The 21279-nt window shown below is 45.6% G+C and overlaps 1 protein-coding gene across 4 annotated transcripts in view; it reads left to right on the top strand.

Annotated features, from left to right (window-relative positions):
• The window catches only part of CORO2A (coronin 2A), a 57896-nt gene that overhangs the window by 9040 nt on the left and 27577 nt on the right, over positions 1-21279 (top strand). The window contains exon 1 of one of the 4 annotated variants that reach the window (XM_038124126.1): positions 7071-7084. The exons of 2 other annotated variants lie outside the window; for them this stretch is intronic. The gene's annotated coding sequence lies outside the window, so the exon portion shown is untranslated. Of the gene's footprint in view, positions 1-7070; positions 7085-11717; positions 11742-21279 lie in introns of those variants that run through there. One more of the 4 variants, XM_038124125.1, reaches the window with a different exon arrangement.

Here is a 21279-nt window from a genome sequence, read left to right as displayed (position 1 = left end):
AAAATGAAGACAGGTAAGGCTGAAGGTCAAACAGAGAGGGATGTCTGTGTGCAGTGCTTCACCTCTATGCTAACTGTAACATCTGTAGTTTGAGAAAAGCAGATCTGGAGAGTGAAAGAGGTGATATCAGGACTTTTTATATCCACAGGCATTTTGGATGTTTTAATTTGACTCAGCTGGTTCCATAACAGTTGGAGAATACTGGGTCCTGATCCTGGAATGATTTTAATTTCAGCTGGAGGGAATCCTGTCTGCATGTTCCAAGATGGCTTTGCAATGCAAACTGGAGTGCAGTGAATGGGGCAATAAAGAGATCGGCACTAAACCCATGCTCCAAGTCTGAACCAAACAATACTTTTGTACTTGTCCTGATGAAATAGTTTCAGAGTGATGGCAGTGGTTTCCAGAAACTGTATATTTGCCAAGCCCAGCAGGTGAATGAATTGGCACAGAATCTCTTTTCCCTGGCAGGGAAAGCATGGGTAGTCTTCCCACTTAGCATCAATCAAAGCCAGACTAAAAACCAAAAAGCAAAACTCAACCTGCTACTGATGCTCTAAATGATGGATTTTAAAAATTATGATGTATAGTCTTGTCATATACGCATATATGTAACAGGAACTTTTATGCTATCATCTCTTTCTTAGCAAAGTTTCATACCTATTCGGTGTTTTCTGGTGAGCAGCTTCTCTGAGCACATCCTTCCTCTCTCTCACCAGGTAACCAACTGACTCCAGTTCCCTTCCTGCTTTAAGGTGTCTCCTCTCGATAAGCCAACCCACTCTTTTATAGTTCCTATTGTTCTTACTAGTTACAGCTGTGGCTTGTCGAAGTTAGGCCTTCTCCTCATTTTGATATTAGCCCAGCTGCAACTCCTTAGGGGTAAGATTACTTTATATACCATCTCCATTCTATCCCCCCACAGTATAGGGTGCCATACTCACAATGGGGTAACATCAAACTGGAGACCTGTCCCTAATGGGCTTCCACAGGGCTCCATCCTTGGCCCTTGGCTCTTTAACATCTTCATTAACAACTTGGGTGTAGGACTGAAAGGGATACTAAGCAAGTTCTCCAATGACACTAAATTGCAGGAACTGTTGACTCCCTTGAGGACAGAGAGGCCCTGTGGAGAAACTCTGATAAAATACAGGGCTGGGCAATCACCGACTGTATGAAGTTTAACAAGGGGAAGTGCTGGATTGTGCACTTGGGATGGGGCAACCCTGCATGTGTGTATAGACTGGGGAACAAGAGAGTGAAGAACAGCTGGAAAAGGAAACCAGGAAAAAGACTTGTCTGTGGCAAGCTGAACATGAGTCAGCAGTGCCCTGGCACTTGGCCATGGGAGGGCCACCCATGTCCTGGGGTGCATCAGGCACAGAATCACAGCTGGGCAAGGGAGGGGATTGTCTCGCTCTGCTCTGCACTGGGGCAGCCTCACCTTGAGTGCTGGGGGCTGTTCAGGGTGACACAATGGAAAAAAGACACTGAGTTGTTAGAGAGTGTCCAAAGGAGGGCAATGAAGATGGTGAAGGGCCTTGAGGTGAAGCCATATGAGGAGCAGCTGAGGTCACTTGGTCTGTTCAGCCTGGAGGAGACTGAGGGGAGACCTCATTGCAGTTACAACTTCTTTGTGAGGGGAAGAGGAGGGGCAGACACTGATATCTACACTCTTGTGGCCAGTGACAGGACTTGAGGAAAAGGGCTGAAACTGATTTAGGGAAGGTTTAGTTTGGATATCAGGAAAAGGTTCTTCACCCTGAGGGTGGTTGGGCACTGGAACCGGCTCCCCAGGGAAGGGGTTACAGCACTGTGCAAGACCCCTTGGGGCCCTCTGCGTGGGAGACTCCTAATAAAAAGTTCTATGTCAGGAGTAAGAGACGAGCAGGACTTTTTCAGTCTTCAGGTTGCTGTTTATTGTTATCTTATCAGAAGTTCTGCGTGCTGTCTACACCACACGCAGCGCACACGGAGAAGACAGCAAAAAAAAGTCACAAGATGTACAGTTGCAAGGTCTTTTAAAGCTGTTTTATCCAATTAACCCTTAAAACATACTTTATTTCTACTTACCTACCAATAACTAATTATTTGTCTGCCATGCAACATCTGCATTGCGGCTCTCCCCAGCCAATCACCCTGTGCCACCAACACAGCAGAAAATGGAGTAGATGAAGAAGAAAGAGACCAGACAACACATAAAATCCTCCATTTTGTCTTCTATCTACCTCCACACTAAAAGCCCAAAACTAAATTTTTCACCCTGTGATAAACTATACTATTATCTATTTCACACGCTCGCAGATTCCAATTTATCCCAAAGTCTTGGAAGCCCTCTCCATGGAAGAAGGTTAAAAGCAGTGTTTTCCTGGGAATCAGGACTTGTCAGGACAGGCAGGAAAATATTCCCCTTGCCGTGGGTTCCAACACAGCACCAAGCCTGACAGAGTTCAAGAAGTGTTTGGACAATGTTCTCACATGGAGTAACTCTTGGGGATATCCTATGCAGGGACAGGAGTTGTATTTCAATAATCTGGATGTGTCCCTTCTGACTCAGTATATTCTATGATTCTATGATGTGGCAGAAGAAAGCATTGGCTGTTGTGCCTGTGACACCTGCCTTTACCACTCTCTTGCTGGCTTGTCATGCTTCATGTTAGTGGCACCTGCTGTTAAAGAGCTCAAAAGTGTGTTAGGAGTTTTCTGGAGAACAGACAGATGTCAATTCTGACTTAATCAGCCACTCAAAGAGAAAAATCTCAACTTGAATCATAATTCCACATGCACTGCACGGGTGTGGGAGAATTTCCCACACTTCTCTTCTGTGTGGGCCCCTCACTATTTTTTGTATGCAGATGATGCTGTAAATGAGGTGAAAGAATTCTGCAGCTGTGTGTTTCAGAGAATACCTCTGATGCTGCCTGCTGCCTTTCAAGGAACAAAGTCTTGCTGTCATTGCCCCCCAGAAAGACAGGGACCATTTCTCTCTAATTCTGGCTCACGTCTGGGAAACTCTCAGCTGGTTCTTCTGTGGTCTATGGTAGTAGGTATCTGTGTCCTTTGCTGCCAAACCCATTTGCTAAAAGAAAGATACAACTTCTGGGAGGGCAGTTAGAGAGCCAGACTCTCCTTGGCACTGACAATGTAATAAGCAGACCAAGAATGCAAGCTGCATCTAGAAGGAAGTAGGTCAGACATGAGAGAAAACTTCATCCCCAACAGGACAGTGGGACCAGGCAGGTGGGGGCCATCATCCTTAGGGATTTTGAAGGCTCCACATCTGTCCTGATTTAGTGCTATGGGTAGGTTGACTGTGAGGCTTAACTGGAGACCAGAGAGGTGGGGTCTCCTGCACCGTGCCCTTGCATGGCTGTGCTTTCCTTCCCAGACAAACAGAAGCCTGGTTAGTGGCCCCCAGCCCTTTAGCAGTTTTTATTTCCCCAGGCAGTTTCAGAGATGAGATACGGACTTGGTGTCACTGGCCAGGATCTCATCACATTCAAGCCTGTGTACAGAGCTCCAGCCACAGGGGAGTGCAGTGACATGACATCATATTAGATGTAAGGGCTGTATATTGAGACATTCAGGTGAAGTGTGTAGCCTGCAAACCTTGACAGTACTCAGGAGAAACATCTGCACTGGGTGTATTTCCATTGTCTCACCATCCTGCTGGGCATTTCAGATTTTCTCATGTATCTGTGTTCTGGTGGCAGCCACAACTGCTCAGGTAGGCAGAAGAGGTTTGAGAGGAAATCTGGCTATCCCAATGGATTCCACTTGGACTCCTGTGGGCAAGTAACCAAGATACTGGGATGCCCTGGAGGTGAACAATCTTGAACCCTTGAACCAGTGATGCTGAAGGAAAGCCTTTGCTGCAAGGAAAGCCTTCTGTACAGTAGCCTTTAGAAAAGACACCCACTCTGACAGATGTCTTCAGGCCTCACAGTAAAGACAGGTGGACCAAGTGTCCTTGTCTTCCTGAAGAACATAGCAGGTTACTGAGACCCAGCTGCATCACTTTGACAAAGAGCTGAGCATTGGTTTCTGAAACCCAGAAGCCAGCTTGGCCTTGAATAGCAGGAAACTTCTTTTTGAGAATCAGGAGAGTGAAAGCTTGGTGTTCTAGTTTCAGGAGAAACTGCTGAGCTTTGCAGAGTGTCTGATGATGAGTTTTTCAAGGTTGCCTTTCTGACAAGAAATGTGGCAATGTCCCTGAAAGTTCATAACTTCCTTTTTAAGCTGAGTTTTTGCAGGTGAGGGGTGGGTGGCAGAAGAGGCTTCCAGTTTTTATTGTTCTTTGAACCATGATTGTTTTATTTGCTTTCCTTTTGTAATGAGGCAGGATCTTACCAGCATGTAAAAGGTCTCTAAGGTGGAATTTGCCCTCTTGTTGAATTCAGAAGCACATTAGTACTCACAAGGAAGTTGATAAGCAATAATATTTTCTTTGCTGCCCAGGTAACCAGGAAAGTGAAAGAGGGTATTGTCTCTGGAGAATGCAGGCAAGTTAGCTTTATCTTTCTGTACACAGGCTATCTTGGAAAGCTAGAGGTGAGTCAGAGGAAGGTGGGGCTTACCCTCCAAAGAGGCTGGCATTGCCCCATCCTCTGCTTCAGTAATACTGCCTCCTGGCCTTCCTGAGAGCTGTAATAAGCCTAATGAAACTGAGCTGAGGTTTGGGGTTGTTTTGGATTTTGCTAGTCTCCACACTCCCCTGATCCACTATGGTATCTTGTAAAGGCCATAGTGTTGACTGAAGGCACTTATACCCTCAACTCACCATGTTTCGTTCTGTCAGAACTTGCAGAGTATGGCACCACATGAGGCAGAAAAGGGAGTGGTGAAGGGACAGGATAAACTGCCAAAAAGAAAGCTGTTACCACTGAGTGTGGAATCATCCCTGGAGTATTCTTCTCTGCCTCCTGGGATGTACAAACTGACTTTGCACTGACTGAGCACCAGTGTTTTCACACACAGTGAAGAGTGGTCTGTATGCTTCAGCTTGATTTATAGCTGATGTTGGCTTAAAAATATTAATAAAGAAACTTCTCCTGTGACTGAGGGTGATTTGTGGTGTTTTACTCCCTGTGCCTCAGCAAGCGGTGTGAACATTCAAGAAGCAGAGCCCCAGGTGCTGTTGGCAGTGGAGTAAGAATGATGGTGCCTGAGGCTCCCTTGCTCCAGGGTGAATCACTCTGGTTGCTTATGGGAAGAATGATGCTTGTCAGGCCACTGCAGGGAAGTCCAGTGTCTGGCAACAGACCCTCCATGGGCACTTCCCAGCTCCATAAGCAGGCTGGAGGCTCCTGACTGCTTCATGCCTATAATGAAGGTAAAACCAGCCCCCCCATGAAATTTAGTAAAGATAAAAGTCAACTTCCACCCCTGCAGTGAAAGGAGCAGCTCTTGTGAAGGCTGAGAGGGTCCTGGTGGGCAGCAAGTTTGACCAGAGTCATCTGGGTAACTCTGCAGGGCAACCGCAGCCTGAACTTCTCCACAAGACTCCAGATAGGCACATTTTCCAAGAAGGCCAACGAGATCTCCATCCTCATAAGTCTTTCAAACTCAGCTGGACAGTCTAAGCAAACTGACCTCCCTTTTTAGTGAACTTTGCTGTGGGCTGAGGACAGGACTGACTCAGGACCTCCAGAAGTGCCTTCTGGCCTGAGGTTTACATGTGGTTCTGTGATTTAGCATTGTAATTTCTCTTTGCTTCTCTCACATGTCCCCCGGGGAGGCTCAAGTACGCATTTGGTGACAAGATTGAAAGTGACCACAGCAACAAAATAAAGAACAGGTGACAAAAAAATTCAGCCAGTACTTCATTATGTGCACTTCAAAGTGTTCTGGGGGGTTCTACCCAAAATATAGTTTTGGATTCCTCACCAGGTCAGATGACAGGAGAGTTTGAGCCTCTTCAGAGCTGCCTGAGGCTGTGGTCTCTGCCGGTTTTTCTCTTTGCTCTCTTCACTGCTCCTCACCATCGTTGCTGACTCTGCTAAGTTGAGTTAAAAATAACCTGGCTGAGCTATTTTTATAAGGCACATGTACTCCCTTGTCCATATCCCTGCTTTGCCAGCATGGCAGAAGAGCACAGAAGAGAAGTACCGGGCAGTGGGGATGTAGCAATAACATAGGCAGGTGTCACCATGAGGGTGTTATTATGCTGTATGCCATTTGGTGTTGCTGCCTGCCTTGGGGAGTGCACTGTGGTTTAAACCTGCGAGTGAACACAAGTGTAGCTGGAAAACTCATAAAAGAAGGCCATGGGATTTCTGCCGTCTCAGCCTTGTCTTGTGAAGAGTGGTCTTGTTTCACTCACTCCTGGCAGCCCTTGCCTACCCCTGGACATATGTGCTTAAAATTATTTTGAGGGTCACAACACTTGGTGTATCTTTTAAAGGAAAAAAATTTGCACAATTTGCATTTTGCCAAGCTTGGGACCTTGGCATGAATTTGGCCCTAGTTGGGCAGCCTTGGGTTCCATCATTAGAAAGATGCTCTGAGACAAAAAATGTGGTACCAGATGGTGATGATGTTTTTGGGGTGCATGGCTGCAGTGGCTTTCTGAGTCTTTCTATTCAGTACCAGCTGGGTCTCTATGCAATATTTGCCTTCTCTGGCCTACGCCAATAACTGGGGGATGCAAAAGTATTAAATACTCTTTGCTTATGGTCTGAGCAGAAGACGCCTGTGTCAGTGGAGGAGCCACTGTCTCACGTCTCCTGAGGCTGTGTCCATGAGGCACTACTGCCAGCGTGGGGGAAGGGCTGACATGTTTTTTGCAAGGACTCACATGAGACCTCAAGTCCTGCCCCGGCCTATGTGCACCAAAAATAAGGGGCAAGAGGGGCTGCTGTGCACTCTCAGAGAAATTCCCGTTTTGTGGATGAGGAAATCAACCCATTATTTCAGTTTGAGTGACTCCTTCACCTTCCTACTTCATGTCCTCTTACTTGTGCAATGTTTATTCTAGAGATGTTTGTTTTCTACAGCCAGCTTACCAGGGCACCATATTTAAGTACCTGTGCCATGCTGGAGACCTGCAAATATTTTGGAATGCTATTTAGAGCTGGGTTTTCTGGTAAGAGACAACATCTCTAGAATATATTGTTCTTTGAGATCTTGCTTGCTGCTGTGATTTTGTTCCCAACCACTTTGTGGATCCTGGTCCATCTGCACTGGTGACATGCCCTTCCTCAGGTAGCCAGTAGCCTGCATGACGTGCTGCTGCCCGTGGTGACAGGAGCAGTTCCCACAACTCCTGGTAGGCTTCCCAGGAGAAGGGACCTTTGTGCTTCTGCAGAGGAGCAATGCTCAAACGGCATTGGTGATGGACATGGACAAAGCGTCTCTTTCCATCACCTGTTCTGAAAATACAGATTGGAGCATCTGACTGATGCTTGGTTTGGTGCATGCTCCTTGCCCATGCTTCATTATGAGGCTGCTCTATAGTGCAGGAGAAGGATGTGGTGTGTATGCTGTGTGTCCCATGAGACCAGCATGTCCCTCTGGGGAAGGGCCGGCTGCAGGCTCTGTGCTGCTTTTGGGAAGAGACATGTGTCTATTTCTGAAAGCCGACTGAAACCTTAGTCTGAGCTCCCTTAATGTGAGCCTCGAGAATGGTGGGTGTGGATCCTTATGGAACAAAAGACAATGAAAGGCAGTTGATAAAATCGAGGCCCATCGCAGGATGGCTGATATAAAAGGCTGGTTCCCAGCTGGCCAATTTAAAAGCTTCCAGCTTTGGACGCAGATAGGGTTGTTTTTCCAAGGATATGCCTCTGAGCAGCTGTAAAAAGGTCCTGCTGCCTGACAGAAAGGCGTGCTGAAAGGTTTTTATTTGCTACTGTGGATTGATTGGAGTACAGATGCTCTGGAAGACGTGCTGCATTATTCATGTGGAAGATACCGTTGCTAAAAGCTAATGTACAGCCTGGAGGCTGTGAGGAGTGGTACAGTCCTTTGTGTGGTTTTGTTGATTCACTAGAGAGCCTGGACTGCTCTTAAGCTTTTTTTTTTTTTTTGAATACTGAGATTGATAAAGCAAATCGAGGAATGTGAGATCACTTAGCTAATGGTTCTCCACCTCCTTTCTTGTTTACAAAAACTATTTGCAGGTTTGTTTTTTTTTTTTTTGAATGCATTATTCATGTAAAACTACTTGCTAGGCTGGCCCTGTTTGCAAGACTTCATCAGTAAGTCAGTTTTCTTGTGGCACCAGCTTAAACTGCTTCCCTATCCCGGCTCAAGTGTCTGCAGAAGAGCCTCCCACTTGGGATTCTCCATTAATGCATATTCAGCAGCCTTAACCCTTAGATTCCCACTGCTGTATACAGATGCAGGGCTATGGGACTCTGGTCCTGTGTTTCTGCACACTGGCTGCAGTGGAAGGCCTCACACAGGGTTCTGCATGCAGTGCTGTGATACACGGGCCCTGTTTTTGTGTGAGGAGGTGAAACTGCAGCACATGGGGGCAAAACTGCAGTGTGTGTGCTTGTAACTGGACTGCCTGGAATGCTGTTTTGGTGAATGAATGCACAGAAGCCGGCCTGAGAACACGTGTTTTCCTGTAGCTCTCTTTGCTGACTGTTAGCAACTGGCTGTCAATTGACCTGGTCAAGAACCATGGTCTGATGGTTAGGTTCTCCGTCTGGGGACTCTGAACTGATAAACCTCATCTCCAAGGCAACTTTGCTTTCCAAGGATTTTGCTTTTTAGACCCCAGCTGTGAAAGATACATGGCCTCAATGCTGACTCCACCTGCCCTGCATTGGGTGCAACCAAGTCATGAACTAAGAGGTGAAAGCCATCATATCGGTGTTGTTTATTTCTCTTGTAACAATAAACTTGTAGCCCCTGAGCTTGTAGCGTTGTTTGAGATGACACATGCTCTGCATTGCTTTATAATCATATAGTCTGGTTGACTTTGGTTCCAAAGGAATTTATTACTGGCAATTTCTCCTTGATAATGTTATAGCACAGAAGTGGAATTTGGATGGCAAGGTCTGTGTAGGGTGTGTCACCTACTGTATTGCAGATATGCCTAGGAGAGTGTCCATGGCTTTGAGGGGAACCCAGCTTAAGCTGAGAGGTTCACAAACCATTTGGTGTTTGGTGTTTTGTGGAAAGCAAGTCCAGAAATGAAATGGTCTGTTCTTATTTGGCATCTGAGCCAGAAGGCTGGTGTCTGGTGATGAAATTCTGAGGGCTCTGATTTTGTCTTGAGGCAGCAACTCAACACATACTGTGATAAACCAGGAAACTGTTTCTCATGTGTGTTTCTTACAAATTGTAGATAACAATTCCTCTGTTTGAAATTCCTCTGTTTGCCTTCAGGGTTGCCTTTTTAAGGTGTATTTGTATTCTGGCATTGAAGATGGAAACATGTGTGGGTGGATTTTTGTAAAAAAAAAAAAGCAAACTCAAAAATGTAAACCTGAGAGCATTAAATTAAATTAAAACTGTTGCCTGGATGAGGGTATGAGCCAGCAAACTAGTCTGTAACATGGGTGTGGCAAATGGACACACCTAGGCAAGTGGATTGCCAGCGTATGGCACAGCTTCTGTATGCTTATGGCCATGCTCTGGTTGTGCTGCTGGGTGCAGGGAAGTGACTGTCAAAGGACAACAGTCAGATATGTTGGACTTAGGAGGTGTATGACTGATTACTTGTAAAGATAATGCATAAATATTCTGAAGAATGTTCTCAGGGAGCAATTCCCCATCCCTTTCCTGGGCAGGAAAAGACGATTCCTATTTTGAAATTAAGGAGCTACAGGAAGAAGAAACAAAAATGGCAATGATAGTGTTATCTGCTGAGCTGTAAAGTGTGAGCTATAGTTGCTCTCTGGATTTCTAGAGCTGTTGCTTTTCATGTGCTGCAAAGGACAGACACCTTTGCTTATCCTGTTACTACCACTGGGCCTGTTTATGTGGGAATAAATTTTCAGCAGAAGCTAAAGCCTGTAATTATATTACTACAATCACACCAGTATTGCTGGTCCTCCTTGACAGGCAGAAACTAATCCAAAAGAGGTACTTCTTACAGGGTTAAAGGAGAAGATGCTTTCATCCCTATCTTCCCTTTAGAGAGCCGTGTCTGCACAGGGACATTTGTTGATGTGCAAAGTAAAACCCAGTGTAGGCAGAAGTGTGAGGCTGCCTTCTTGCAGAGAGCTGCCAGGCTGAACAGTGCTGCAGGCCCGACTTCCCAGTAGAAGCAGCAAGACTTTGTGTAGCCCTAGAAGGCAGGCTGTGACAGGAGGTGTTCTCTGGCTCACTGATTCTGAATCTGGGTTCCTGGCTGTTGCTCCAGGCACAGGTGAGACAGGAGGTCTTCTCCTGCTGCAGATAAGGCTTTCTGTGAGTGATCCGCTAATGATACAGATGCTTGCTGGCCCTTAGTCTTGTGTGTTGGAAAAACCTGCTCCCAGAGCCCCAGGAGAACAGAAGCTTGGAGGTCCTGAGGAACTGGACCCCTGGTAGGCTGTGAACAGCAAGCACTTTATTGTCATGTATTCAGCCTAGTCTGGGGATCCCAGTGAGTTCTTGGGATACTGGCTGCTTGGCCAGGGAGTTGCTGCCTAAGGGATGCCCTTTGATCAGCTCAGCTGCGCAGTCCAGTCTGGTAGAGATCACAGTTTTCAACCACACTGGATTCTTCTAGAGACAAATGCAGAGCCCTCCCCAAGCCTGGCTAAATTCCCCTGTAACAGCAAGAAGGGATGAGCAGTACTTCAGACTACAGTGGGCAGGTGTTGTTGGACAGTGCTTATGGAAAATGCATGAGAACCCCAGTCAGTGGAGCTGCAGCACACATGAGGAGGTGTCTGAAATTAACTCAGAGCAATTAACACGTTTTCTTTAAGTACTTTACAGAGGATGGAGGAGGTTCCTGAACTCTAGATGCAGGGAAGCTTGAGCCTCTCTAAAAGGAGGACATCAGAAGAATAAGAAAAAGTGGAACACATGAGAGAAATAATGAGATGAAAAAGGCAGCGTGAGCATGGCAAAACCAATCATGTCAACACTCTGATTTCATCTTCCAAAGGGTGGTAAGCCCAGTGGATGTGGGATCATTTATCTTGACTTCAGAAAAATGTTATCCCACACAATTAAGGGAATATGTGCTACATACATCTATCTGTAGTCAGGTATATGTAAATTTGGTGAGAGAATTATAGAGGAGAGCTTGCATCACAGTTTGATATCAGAATGGGAGGATTTATTGAGAAGAATTTTGCAGAGCTCTTCCTGACATCTGATGCTTTTTGTATTTTTATTAGCAATTAGGACAAAGGAATTAACAATAAACAGGAAACCAGGAGAAGCAGGAAGTTTGCAGAATGACAGGGTTCTGGTTTGAAACTGCCTTGATGAGCTGAATGCCATGGGAAAATTAGGAAACGATTCTGCAGAGAGAGGTTCAGGTCTCCAAATAATGCGGAACCATCAGACCCAGTGCAGTTCTGCAGAAAAGCATCCAAAGGCTGCATTTAATTCCAACATGACCCAGTGACATGCTGTAGAAAGAAAATTATAAATATGAACTGGAGAATATCTGGTAAATTTAAAAGGGAGCCTTGGATGGTTCTGTCCATTCATGTTAGTGGAATAGATGTATTCTGCCAGTTTTAGGTGCAGCTGCTCTGGTAAAATGGAGATGAGCCAAAGAGTGGAAGCAAGGACGACAAATTCATCAGCTATTCAGAAAACATGTCTGACAGAAGGAGAATGAGGTAAAAACTGGGGAAGACTGGGAGGCTGTGTGTCAGCTGTAGAGGAAAGCTTGCTGCAGTAAGAAGGGTTAGAATCTTTTGCCTAGGATCAGGCTAAATAGAATAAGAAGCAAGGGACAGTGATTGCACAAAAGGAGATCTTGACAGTGGAGAAAAGCTGCATAATTGTAAGGGCATCTGTCTGCTGGGTTAAGTTTAGTGGGGTGCTGATGGTGTCTCCATTACTTGAGAATTTTGGGGAAAAGTCCTTAGGGGAGGATGTAGAAAAATGAATGAGAAGGACAGGAAACAAGATGGACTCACAAGACCTGTGATTATCTGCTTTTGCTCCACGAATTTATGCTTCCCATTTGAGGACCTTCTTGCTAACATCATACTGTGGTGAGGAACTATCATAGTACTGGAATCTGAATATACCATGTCATGGTGATTTTGGGTTTTCTTAATGCAGTTTGGCTTGTGAAGCCTGGCAAGGGTTTACAAAAGCTGGGCTGACTCTCCATCTTTCTCATTTTATCTGTGAATCTACTAAGTTCCACTTTTACTACTTTGATGTTATTTTCCTTTTCCCAGCCTCCCCAGAAAACCTTCTCACCTTCCTGTTTCTCATCTAGTTGGTTTTGATTGAGAGAGTTTGCACCGTGGTCCAGCTATTTTTGTTGCTTTACGTCATCTGTTTGAGTTGCTGCTTGTTTTCTTTCCCCTTAGCATGGCCCATATGACAAGTCCCTTGCAGGCAGTGTTGTGTAACAGGGATATCTTACATCTTTTTTCACACTGAATGCACACAGAAAGTTCTGATCTACTTTCCTGTACCTTTCAGGGTCCTCACCCAAGAGATCAGTGCAGATTTCACAGAGTCACAGCATGGTTGATGGTGGAGGTACCTCTGGACTTCACCTAGTCCAGCTGCCATCTCAGAGCAGGTTCAGGACATTGTTTAGTTGGGTTTTGATTGTCTCTAAGACTCCACAGCCTCTCTCAGCAACCCATATCTCAGACAGGCAGAATGTGTGACCACCCTCAGAGTCTAAGAGTTCCTTTTTACATTTAACTCTCTGGTCAAGCTCAGGCTGAACAGCCTGTGGTTCCCCAGAACCTGTCTTGCCCTTTTGAAGGTAAGGGTGACACCTATGTTCTTCTAGTCCTCAGGGATGATACCCCATTGCCAAGAGCTTTCAAAGAAAACCAGGAATGACCTTGCAGGAGCAAGGGCCAGCTTCCTCAGCTCCTGTGGGTCCATTCCATCAGGCCCTTGTCCATATCCAGTCTGTTTAAATATTCCCTGACCTGATCTCCCTCCAACAAGAGTCAGTCTTCCTTGCATTGGATTTTCTGGATCTCTCAGGGCTCCAGGGTGCCTGAAGGCTGATCTTAGCAGTAAAGACTGAGGTGAAATAGGCATTCAGTGTCTCAGTCTTTTCAGTGTCCCTGCTGCTTTTTCTAGTGCTCCTTTGCAACAAACTCCCTAATTTGTGCTTGGAACTACTTCGAGAGACACAACAGAGTTACAGTTAGTCTTTATACTTTCTGCCTTCTCAGGGCAAAATAAAAGTTTCACATTTCCTTTAAGAAAGGAGCTGAGAAGCTGGAGATCTATTGTGACACCTGCTTCTTCCTAGTGCACCAGTGAGCAGCCTTATCCAGTTGTTGGATCAGATAATTTGTTAAATGCTTGTCTCCAAGACCAGTTCTTAGCAATATTTTCTCCATAGGGACAGCAGTGTATTTCACACAGCCTTAACCCAAAAGCTTTCACAACCCAAGAAAAGGAATGCTTAAAATGAGAAGGGACAGCATGACCCTTTCAACACAAAGTTTGGATGACTGTATTGAGGGCTTGGCCTTGATTTGTTGATGTACATTCTCATGGGAAGATCTTGTTATAAACAAGTTGTCACCGAGCAGGAGAGGACAGGAGAGAGGAGCATTTGCCTTTATGGTAAAGACCTTCCTCACAGGGAAGCAAGAGCTGCTAGTAGGTTGAGATGAGGGTTGTCTTAGACCAATGAAGCAAAAGGATGTCTTGTCAAAGCCTCCACCCACTCTTCTACCAGCCTGGCAGTGCAGTAATTCCCTTGGTATTTTGATGGGTCTCCTCTAGTTTCTTTGCAGGCTGAACCAGGCAGTGCCTCCCCACCTGCCTAGTGGTGTATAGGACTTGGTGTTTTGGAGTACACCCATGTAATTAGTAACTCTGTGATTAAGAGAGTCACAAGCCCAACCCCACTGGCTTCCCTCTTACTGCTAGCGAGTCCTCTCTGGAAGCAAGAGCCAGGTGCTTCTGAAAGTACTCCCTGCTCTGCTGGTTCTCCAGGTCATGCATGGAGAGCGTGGGCAGAGGTCTGTGAGGGTAGGCCAACCTAAGGAAGGTGGTGCAGGGCACCAGGAGAGTGAGGGAGTCTCCCTTTTGGGAGTTTGCAAGGTGCAGCTGGAGACACCTGCAGCCATACTGGTATGTCACTGAGGACGGTCTTTCTTTTAGCCAGAAAGTTAACTTGTACGTGTGATAAAGCTGTCCCTTGCTGCTGCTTCAGATGAAATGGAAAAGAGGAGAATGGGATCAGGATGAGGTCTGGTTAAATCGCCTGGGACTAATACTGGTGTGGGGATGAACAAATGATGACTGCACTGTTCTCCAATGGGCTGACTGCTTATGCCTGAGCCTGGTCTGTGTTTGCACAGGTCTGTCCTGTCTTCCAAAACCTTTTTGGCATGAGTGCATGCTACTGGAAGAAAACTACACCTTACTAAAATACTTGATTTAGCAAGAACAATGTGTTTCCCACTCTTCTGTTTCTAATTAAGCCCTTTTCATATCCATGATAGCTGGTGACAAATGAGGACACATGGGATGGGAAATTGCACTGATTGCTTTTACTAAAAAGTGACACCTGAAGACTAGCATAACAAACAGACACCTTTCTCATTGCATGCTTGCTTTGTGATTACTGTGCTCCTATCAGGGTTGCAGCCAGCAGCCCTTTCTTTGCGTAAGTCACGAAGAAAGGGTGAGGAATGCATTTGGAGCTGTGTGAGGCTGAAGATATTAAAGCTGTCTGGAAGCAAGAAGTACCTCTGCACTGTTTTTTCAGTGCCTGTCTCTTTGAATTCTCTTGCTTAACCACAGGGGCAGGGTTGCAGTACCAGGTCCCAGGGAGAGAGATCTTTGCCCTATGAAAGAAGTATTAATAGCATAATTCAGATTAAATACAATTATGTGATGTATTTGTGTTTCCCAAAACTGTCCCAGTCCAGCTGTGTGGACCTGGACTTAGTTGTCTCAGTTGATTAGTTAGCTGCTAAAAGCTGCCGTATCCCAGTGAAGGTGCTTGTATGTGAGTCTTGCTAGTGTGTCCCATGCAGGTGGGGGATGCCTTCAGACTCATTAACCTTGGCAGGAGGTATGTACTGCACTGTACTGCTTCCCTGATCAGAGCTGTGCCCTGTGCCCTGATGCTGGCTAGTAAAAGCAGAAAGTTTTAGAGCAGCCTGCTTAGCAGATGTTCCTCTGCCAAAATGCATCAGGAAACAAGATGCAGCAAGAATCACACCTCTCTGATCAGGAGAGGGGGCAATAGTCTGCTTAAAGCAGAGAGACACTGAAAACAGGACCCTGTGCCTGTGTGAAGAATGGAGAAGCCTGGTTTGGGAGTAGGTAGCACATGCCTTCCTGCTTCAACATAAATGTGTTGTGGGGACAGCAGAGTGAGGAGAGGGGAAGTAATATTTATGGAGCTCTCTTGTACAGTTTGCTCTATATGGAGCCATGTAATGAAATTTACAGTGCATGTAGCTGGCTCTCAGGCAGAAAACCAGCAGTACTTCATGATATATTAATTGCCCTATTTAAAACTATGTGTTTAACTGTTTCCTTTCTACAAGTCCTGGGGTACTGGGAATGGGAATTTATCCCCTATTTCCAATACATAGCTTGATGTTCAGTGTGAGACAGTACTGAAGCCGACTTCATGTACATCTTTTTCTTGTCATCTGGATGCAAGCATTGTCTCATTGTCAGTGGTGGAGACAAGGTAGCTGAAAGGGCTTTTTGTGTCTCCCAGAGTGACTCTTCTTACCTTTAGGCATCAAGTTACCTTGTTCATTTTTGGATGGGGAGGAATGAATTTTGAGAGAATATGTGGTGTGGAAGAAAAGTGGAGGGGAGGAGAGATATTTTAGCAGAATAGAAGGAACAGATGGATTAAAAGGATGGATGATTTCAAGAAAGAAGGAGAGAAGGCACCAGAGAAAATAAAAGATCTAGGCAGATTCTGGGAATGACAATGATTCTTATTTCTGTTTGATTTTATTACTTGGAGCTGTGTGCAGGTAAAGATTTTATTTCATGGACTGGTACAGAACTGAGAAGAGGATGTATGTCTTCTCAGGAGTTTTCTAGCTGTATATCCTTGTGCCACTTTCCATCTGCTTTTTTTGCATGAGGGTAGAAGTTTGAATCTCTTGTGGCTTCTCCTTGGGTGACTGCAAACAGTTCTCTCAAAACTTGCAAGGCTGCCCCTATGGGTTTTTCAGCCATAGAAACATCACTTAAAAATTATTAGGCTGAAAGGGAAGAGGCATTACCAATGCAATACTAGTTTAGCATTCCAAACAACAGGGTAAAAAGGAAATGAAGTTTTGATGGTGTTTGAGACTGAAGTGTTTATTGTGACTTTCAAAACCCCCCTTCTAGCATTTGCAATCCTTCTTTTCTCCCCTTTTTATCTCTTTTGACCCTGCATACAAGAGAAGGAATGAGGACAGTGTATTTTTTCTCTGTTGCTCTCTCTGCTTTTCAAATTACTTCTAACTTTCAAGGGATTGAGACTTCTGAAAAGGTCATTTGATTTGATCAAATTCTCTTGATTTCCTGGGAATAAGGACACAGGAGAAAGAGAGTCCAACTTTTCAGGCTAGATCACTTGAACATCTTAAGTGCTTTTCAGAGTGGCAAGTAAGAGGTATAGGCAGCATTTGGAAACCTGCCTATGAACAGTAGAAAACAGTACTTAAACTTTTTTTTGGTAGACTGTCATGTTACATGCTTTCCTTGGAATTGTACTGGGACTAGGTCTCCAGAGGTTTGGCTGGATTTCAGCCTGCATCTCCTGATGTCAGGGCAGCTTTCCTGCAGGAATACTGCACAGGCCATGTGGAGAACAGGTCTCGAGGAGAAGGGAGACTTCTTGCACGAAGCTGGGGGAGCGTGAAGCAAACATACCCATTATTAATTCATTGGCATGTGTTTCTACTCTGCTCAGAGGTGTGCAGCACAAGAGAACAGAAAACAATTGCTCGGCATGGGGCATTTACCATGCACATGATGGATCTTTGCAATGGAACCATTGTGCACCATGAACTGGAAGGCTCTGAGCCCAGGTGTTCTGAGGAGTGTGAGTGTGTGATTGTGGGTTTGGATGGGGAAGGGTTTGTCTCTTCAGGAGATGCTGTGCCACATTCTGGTCTCTTGAAGAGCTCTGTCTGTTCTTTGATTGCTGCAACAGTGTTTGACAGATTTCACAGAATATTTTGAATTGCAAGGCACCCACAAAGGTCATCAAATTCAGCTCTTCAGTGAATGGCCCCTATGATCCAGAGATCAAGGGCAGAGACAGGCAGTCTGTCCCTCTGTTGCTTACCTGAAGGCAGACAGAGCTGGAGAGCTTTCTGTTAGAATTTACAAAGCGTTATTTGGAATAAAAATACTGCTTGTCTAAATTGGCTTGAGTGCTGCATTTGCAGTCCACACAGCCTTTTTGTGTCCTGCTTCCAGGCTAAGACTGTAATACCATCTTGTGAGAGACTCACAAGACTCATCTAATGTGATGCTCTACAGGCAGTGATCTTGTGTTCGCACAGGCTTAGTTTGTACGAAACTCATAAAAAAGGCTTTGAATATCTTACAAGTGATGGAGTAGAATGCCTGTTTGTGTCACTGGAGTCAGCCGTGAGCCTTCTGCCTTCACTGCCTTGAATCAGTGAAACAGTGACAGATGTTGGCATGGGGAACATAAGCGGTCAAGGACTTCTGCTGGGATGGATGCGTGTTGGGGGGATGAATGCTGGGTGCGGCCAGGACCCTGCTGTGCAGGAGGTATGCAAAGGGTGCAGTTCATGTCTGGAGCCAGGTCCCTTGGGAGATGGGTGTTGGGATGGGCCGTGGGCAACTCTGGGCACCGAGAACAACTCTCTGCAAACAGGAAGGTGATTTCCAGCCTGGTTAGCTTGAAAAATTTTCTGGTGCCAAAGACCTCAGACACCTTCCTGAAGAAGCTTCACATGGCCTTGCCAAGAGGAGAAATTTCTTGTCCCTACTGGACTTGTCAGCTCCTGTGAGTTCTCCAGGTGGCATTTTGTACCACTTTGAATGCTTTTATGTATCGATTTCCTTCTTTTATGGTGATGTCATGTGATCTCTGCTTCTGAAAGTGCCACCCCTTTTGCTCACCAGTATCTTCAGATCTGTATCTGGATGGGGTGGTCTTGTTCCTCTACAAGTCTTTTTTGCCGTCTGACAGAGTTGCTGAGATTAACCTAAAGAAAATAGGGTCCGCTTGTTTTTACAATGCTGTGGAAAAGGTTTCAGCTCAAACTCTGCATCAAACAAACAAACTGAAATAAAACTTTTGCCTTTCATCTACCATTATACCGCTCTTAACAGTAACCCTGAAGAGTGATGTATTTGGAAGGAGCTACTCTGGCCAGTTAATGGTTGGAATCATGGCCATTGCTAAACAGCTTTAATTGCAGCTTAGCTCTTGGTACCATAATGAAGCAGGTTGTTCTGAAGTAGCTTTATCTGATTCAGCTGCTTTGTCCCTGGATGTTAGAAATTGAAATTTTGGCATTAAGTACTGGTTATTGCTTAACTGAAAATTGTTTAAAATGGAGGTAGCGGGTGCACTTCTGAGTGGGTTAGTGCAGCCAGGATGAGTGGGTGTATAGCTCTGCCACACTCCGGACATAGCAGACTTATTGCACATGAAATTAAAATTATTATCTGATTTCTCGCCAATCTCTGTGAGTCTGTTTTCTGTCCAAATCAGGAGTAGCTGTACCTCTGTAATCATTGCTAGGCTTTTATTGAATCTGCCTGGGAAATGCCAAGAGAGATTAATGCCATTCTCTCTCCCACTCCTATGACTGATGAAAGTTTTGCTGCTCCCTAATTGGAAACTTCTTTGATGTAGTTAAAACACATGTCTTTTGACTCTCTTGTCTCCCCTAGACTTTGAAAGCAAATTATTTGTATCCTCCTTGTACCAACTTGCTCTGTGTTTGAAGCCTACTGTCATGGCTTCCCTCCTTCATCTCCACCCCAAAGTTTTTAGGATTTCTTAGCAGATCTCACACCTCTGATCACTGGTCCATACAGCTCTGCCCCAAATTCTCCTCTAACTCTCTAGCAGGTGCTCAAGAGCAGTGCCCAGAGCTGAGGTCTTTTGTTTAGTGTTCATGTCTCTGGTGATCGAAGCACAAGCTGAACAGAAATCCCAGTGCAGGCCAGTGGAGTGGAGTGTGAGCACACAATATACAGCATCCTCTTGTGTGCACACTTGTTTCATGTAGTTTCACTCCTGGAAATATAGACAATTTATGCCATGACTTGGTACTTCCGCACAAAGCCAGTCTACCTCTTTTCTTGCTTGTATTTTCAGATTAGGGAAAGAAAATACATGGAGAACATCCAGGTTGGTGAATGGTGGGGTTGTTCAGCCTTTCCCCTTGTATAAAGTCACCAACAGAAATTGTCATGTGACATCGACATCACATTGTTGAATTGGGATGGGTGGCAGCAGACACTCTTGGCTCCGAAGGAGTCACGATGCTGGGCCCTTGGGGTTCGTTTGGCGGGTGGGGGCCTGGTACCTGATAGTCCTGCTCTGGGCACCTGGGAAGTAGAAAATGAGTCACCTTCCTGGCAGTCAGCAGTGGGATGCATGGAAGTCCTGGCTCTCAATTCTTCTGGTGCCGTCATAGCTGGAGACATGCATGTCTATTCACAGGGGAATGAGGAGAGTTCTGCTTTGTAGCTACTTCTTTCCTTGGGTGACACAGTCACGCTGCCCAGCTGTGGTTCCCTGGGTGGGCAGAGTGAGAGGTCTCATTGCTGCCAAAACACTCCAATTCCCCTCCTCCCACATGTGTTGTGACCCCTAGCATTTGTGCCCTTTTTAACCCACATCAGATACTTTTTATGATCTGATTCTGCTCAAGTGCCTTGTTCTGGTTTTTGGATTGGTTTTGCAATTGGTTGTTGTTGTGCAATTGGTCTTTTGCTTGTTTGTTTGCTTGTGTTTTCATAAATCCCATCCTCCCGCACATTAATTTTCTGCTCAGAATAAGATAAATCAGCTTGTGTATGGGGCTGAAGGTGCCAGACCACAAGCAGTCCAGAGCTGTGTGCTGCAGAGGTCACCTCCTAGCAGTGTGTGGAGCCACACCCAACAACTGGTATTTGTAGGCGATAAGGTGCCCATCAATCTTCTTTCAGGCCTTTCCCAGGATGTAAAGAAAATAATTTCCTAGTCTGCTCCTGGCACTGCCAGGGATATCAAAAACACTAAGGATAGCAAAGATGAGAAATGGTAGAATAAAGCATTGATGAAGTTTTGAGTTTTTACACTATTGGCACCGACTCTGCTGCTGTGAGTCTTTCACAAAACAGTGTGGCACCAGAGTAGAGGGTAGTCTCAGTTTGATCTGGATTAAGCTACCATATGTCTGGGTTTCCTCAAACATATTTCACTTTTTTTACATATGGTTATTTTCTCCAGGACCAAGATAAATTCATCCAGAATTCACAAATGTCATGCATGGTTGTAATGGGCTGACCCAGGGTAGATGCCAGGCACTCACCAGAGCTGCTTACTCACTCCTCTCTGCAGCTGAACAGAGGAAAGAAAATTTAATGAACGGTTCCTGGGTTGAGATTAAGGAAGAGGAGACACACCACAGCAGGAAGTGGTTGTTCATCAAATAGCATCATGGGCAAAACAGGCTCAACTTAGAGATATTAATTAAATTTATTATTAAGAAACTCAGAGCAGGATAATGAGAAGTAAAATAAACTCTTCAAAACACCTTCCCCACACCCCTCCCTCTTTTCAGCTCTACCTCCCACCCCAGTAGTGCAAGGACACAGGGAATGGGGGTTATGGTCAGTTCATCACCCAAGGCTGCTCCCACTGCTCAGGGAGAGGAGTTGTTCTCCTGCTGCATCTGGGTTCCCTCCCATGGGAGACAGCTCTTCATGAGCTTCTCTGATGTGGCTCCATCTCATGGGCACCAGTTCCCCTCAAACTGCTGCGGCGTGGGTCACTCTTCCATGGGGTGCAGTCCTCCAAGGACATGCTGCTCCAGCCTGGGGGCAGGGCCCCTCTCTCCACAGGTCTCCCACAGGGGATCACAGCCTCCTCCAGGCATCCACCTGCTCCAGCACGGGCACCTCCATGGGGTGCAGGTGGATCTCAGGAGCACAGCTGCTTCACCATGGGCTGCACCATAGGCTGCAGAGGAATCTGGACTCCAGTGC

The sequence above is a fragment of the Motacilla alba genome, chromosome Z (genome assembly GCF_015832195.1).
Source record: "Motacilla alba alba isolate MOTALB_02 chromosome Z, Motacilla_alba_V1.0_pri, whole genome shotgun sequence".
NCBI lineage: Eukaryota > Metazoa > Chordata > Aves > Passeriformes > Motacillidae > Motacilla > Motacilla alba.
This window is presented reverse-complemented; position numbering and strand designations above follow the sequence as displayed.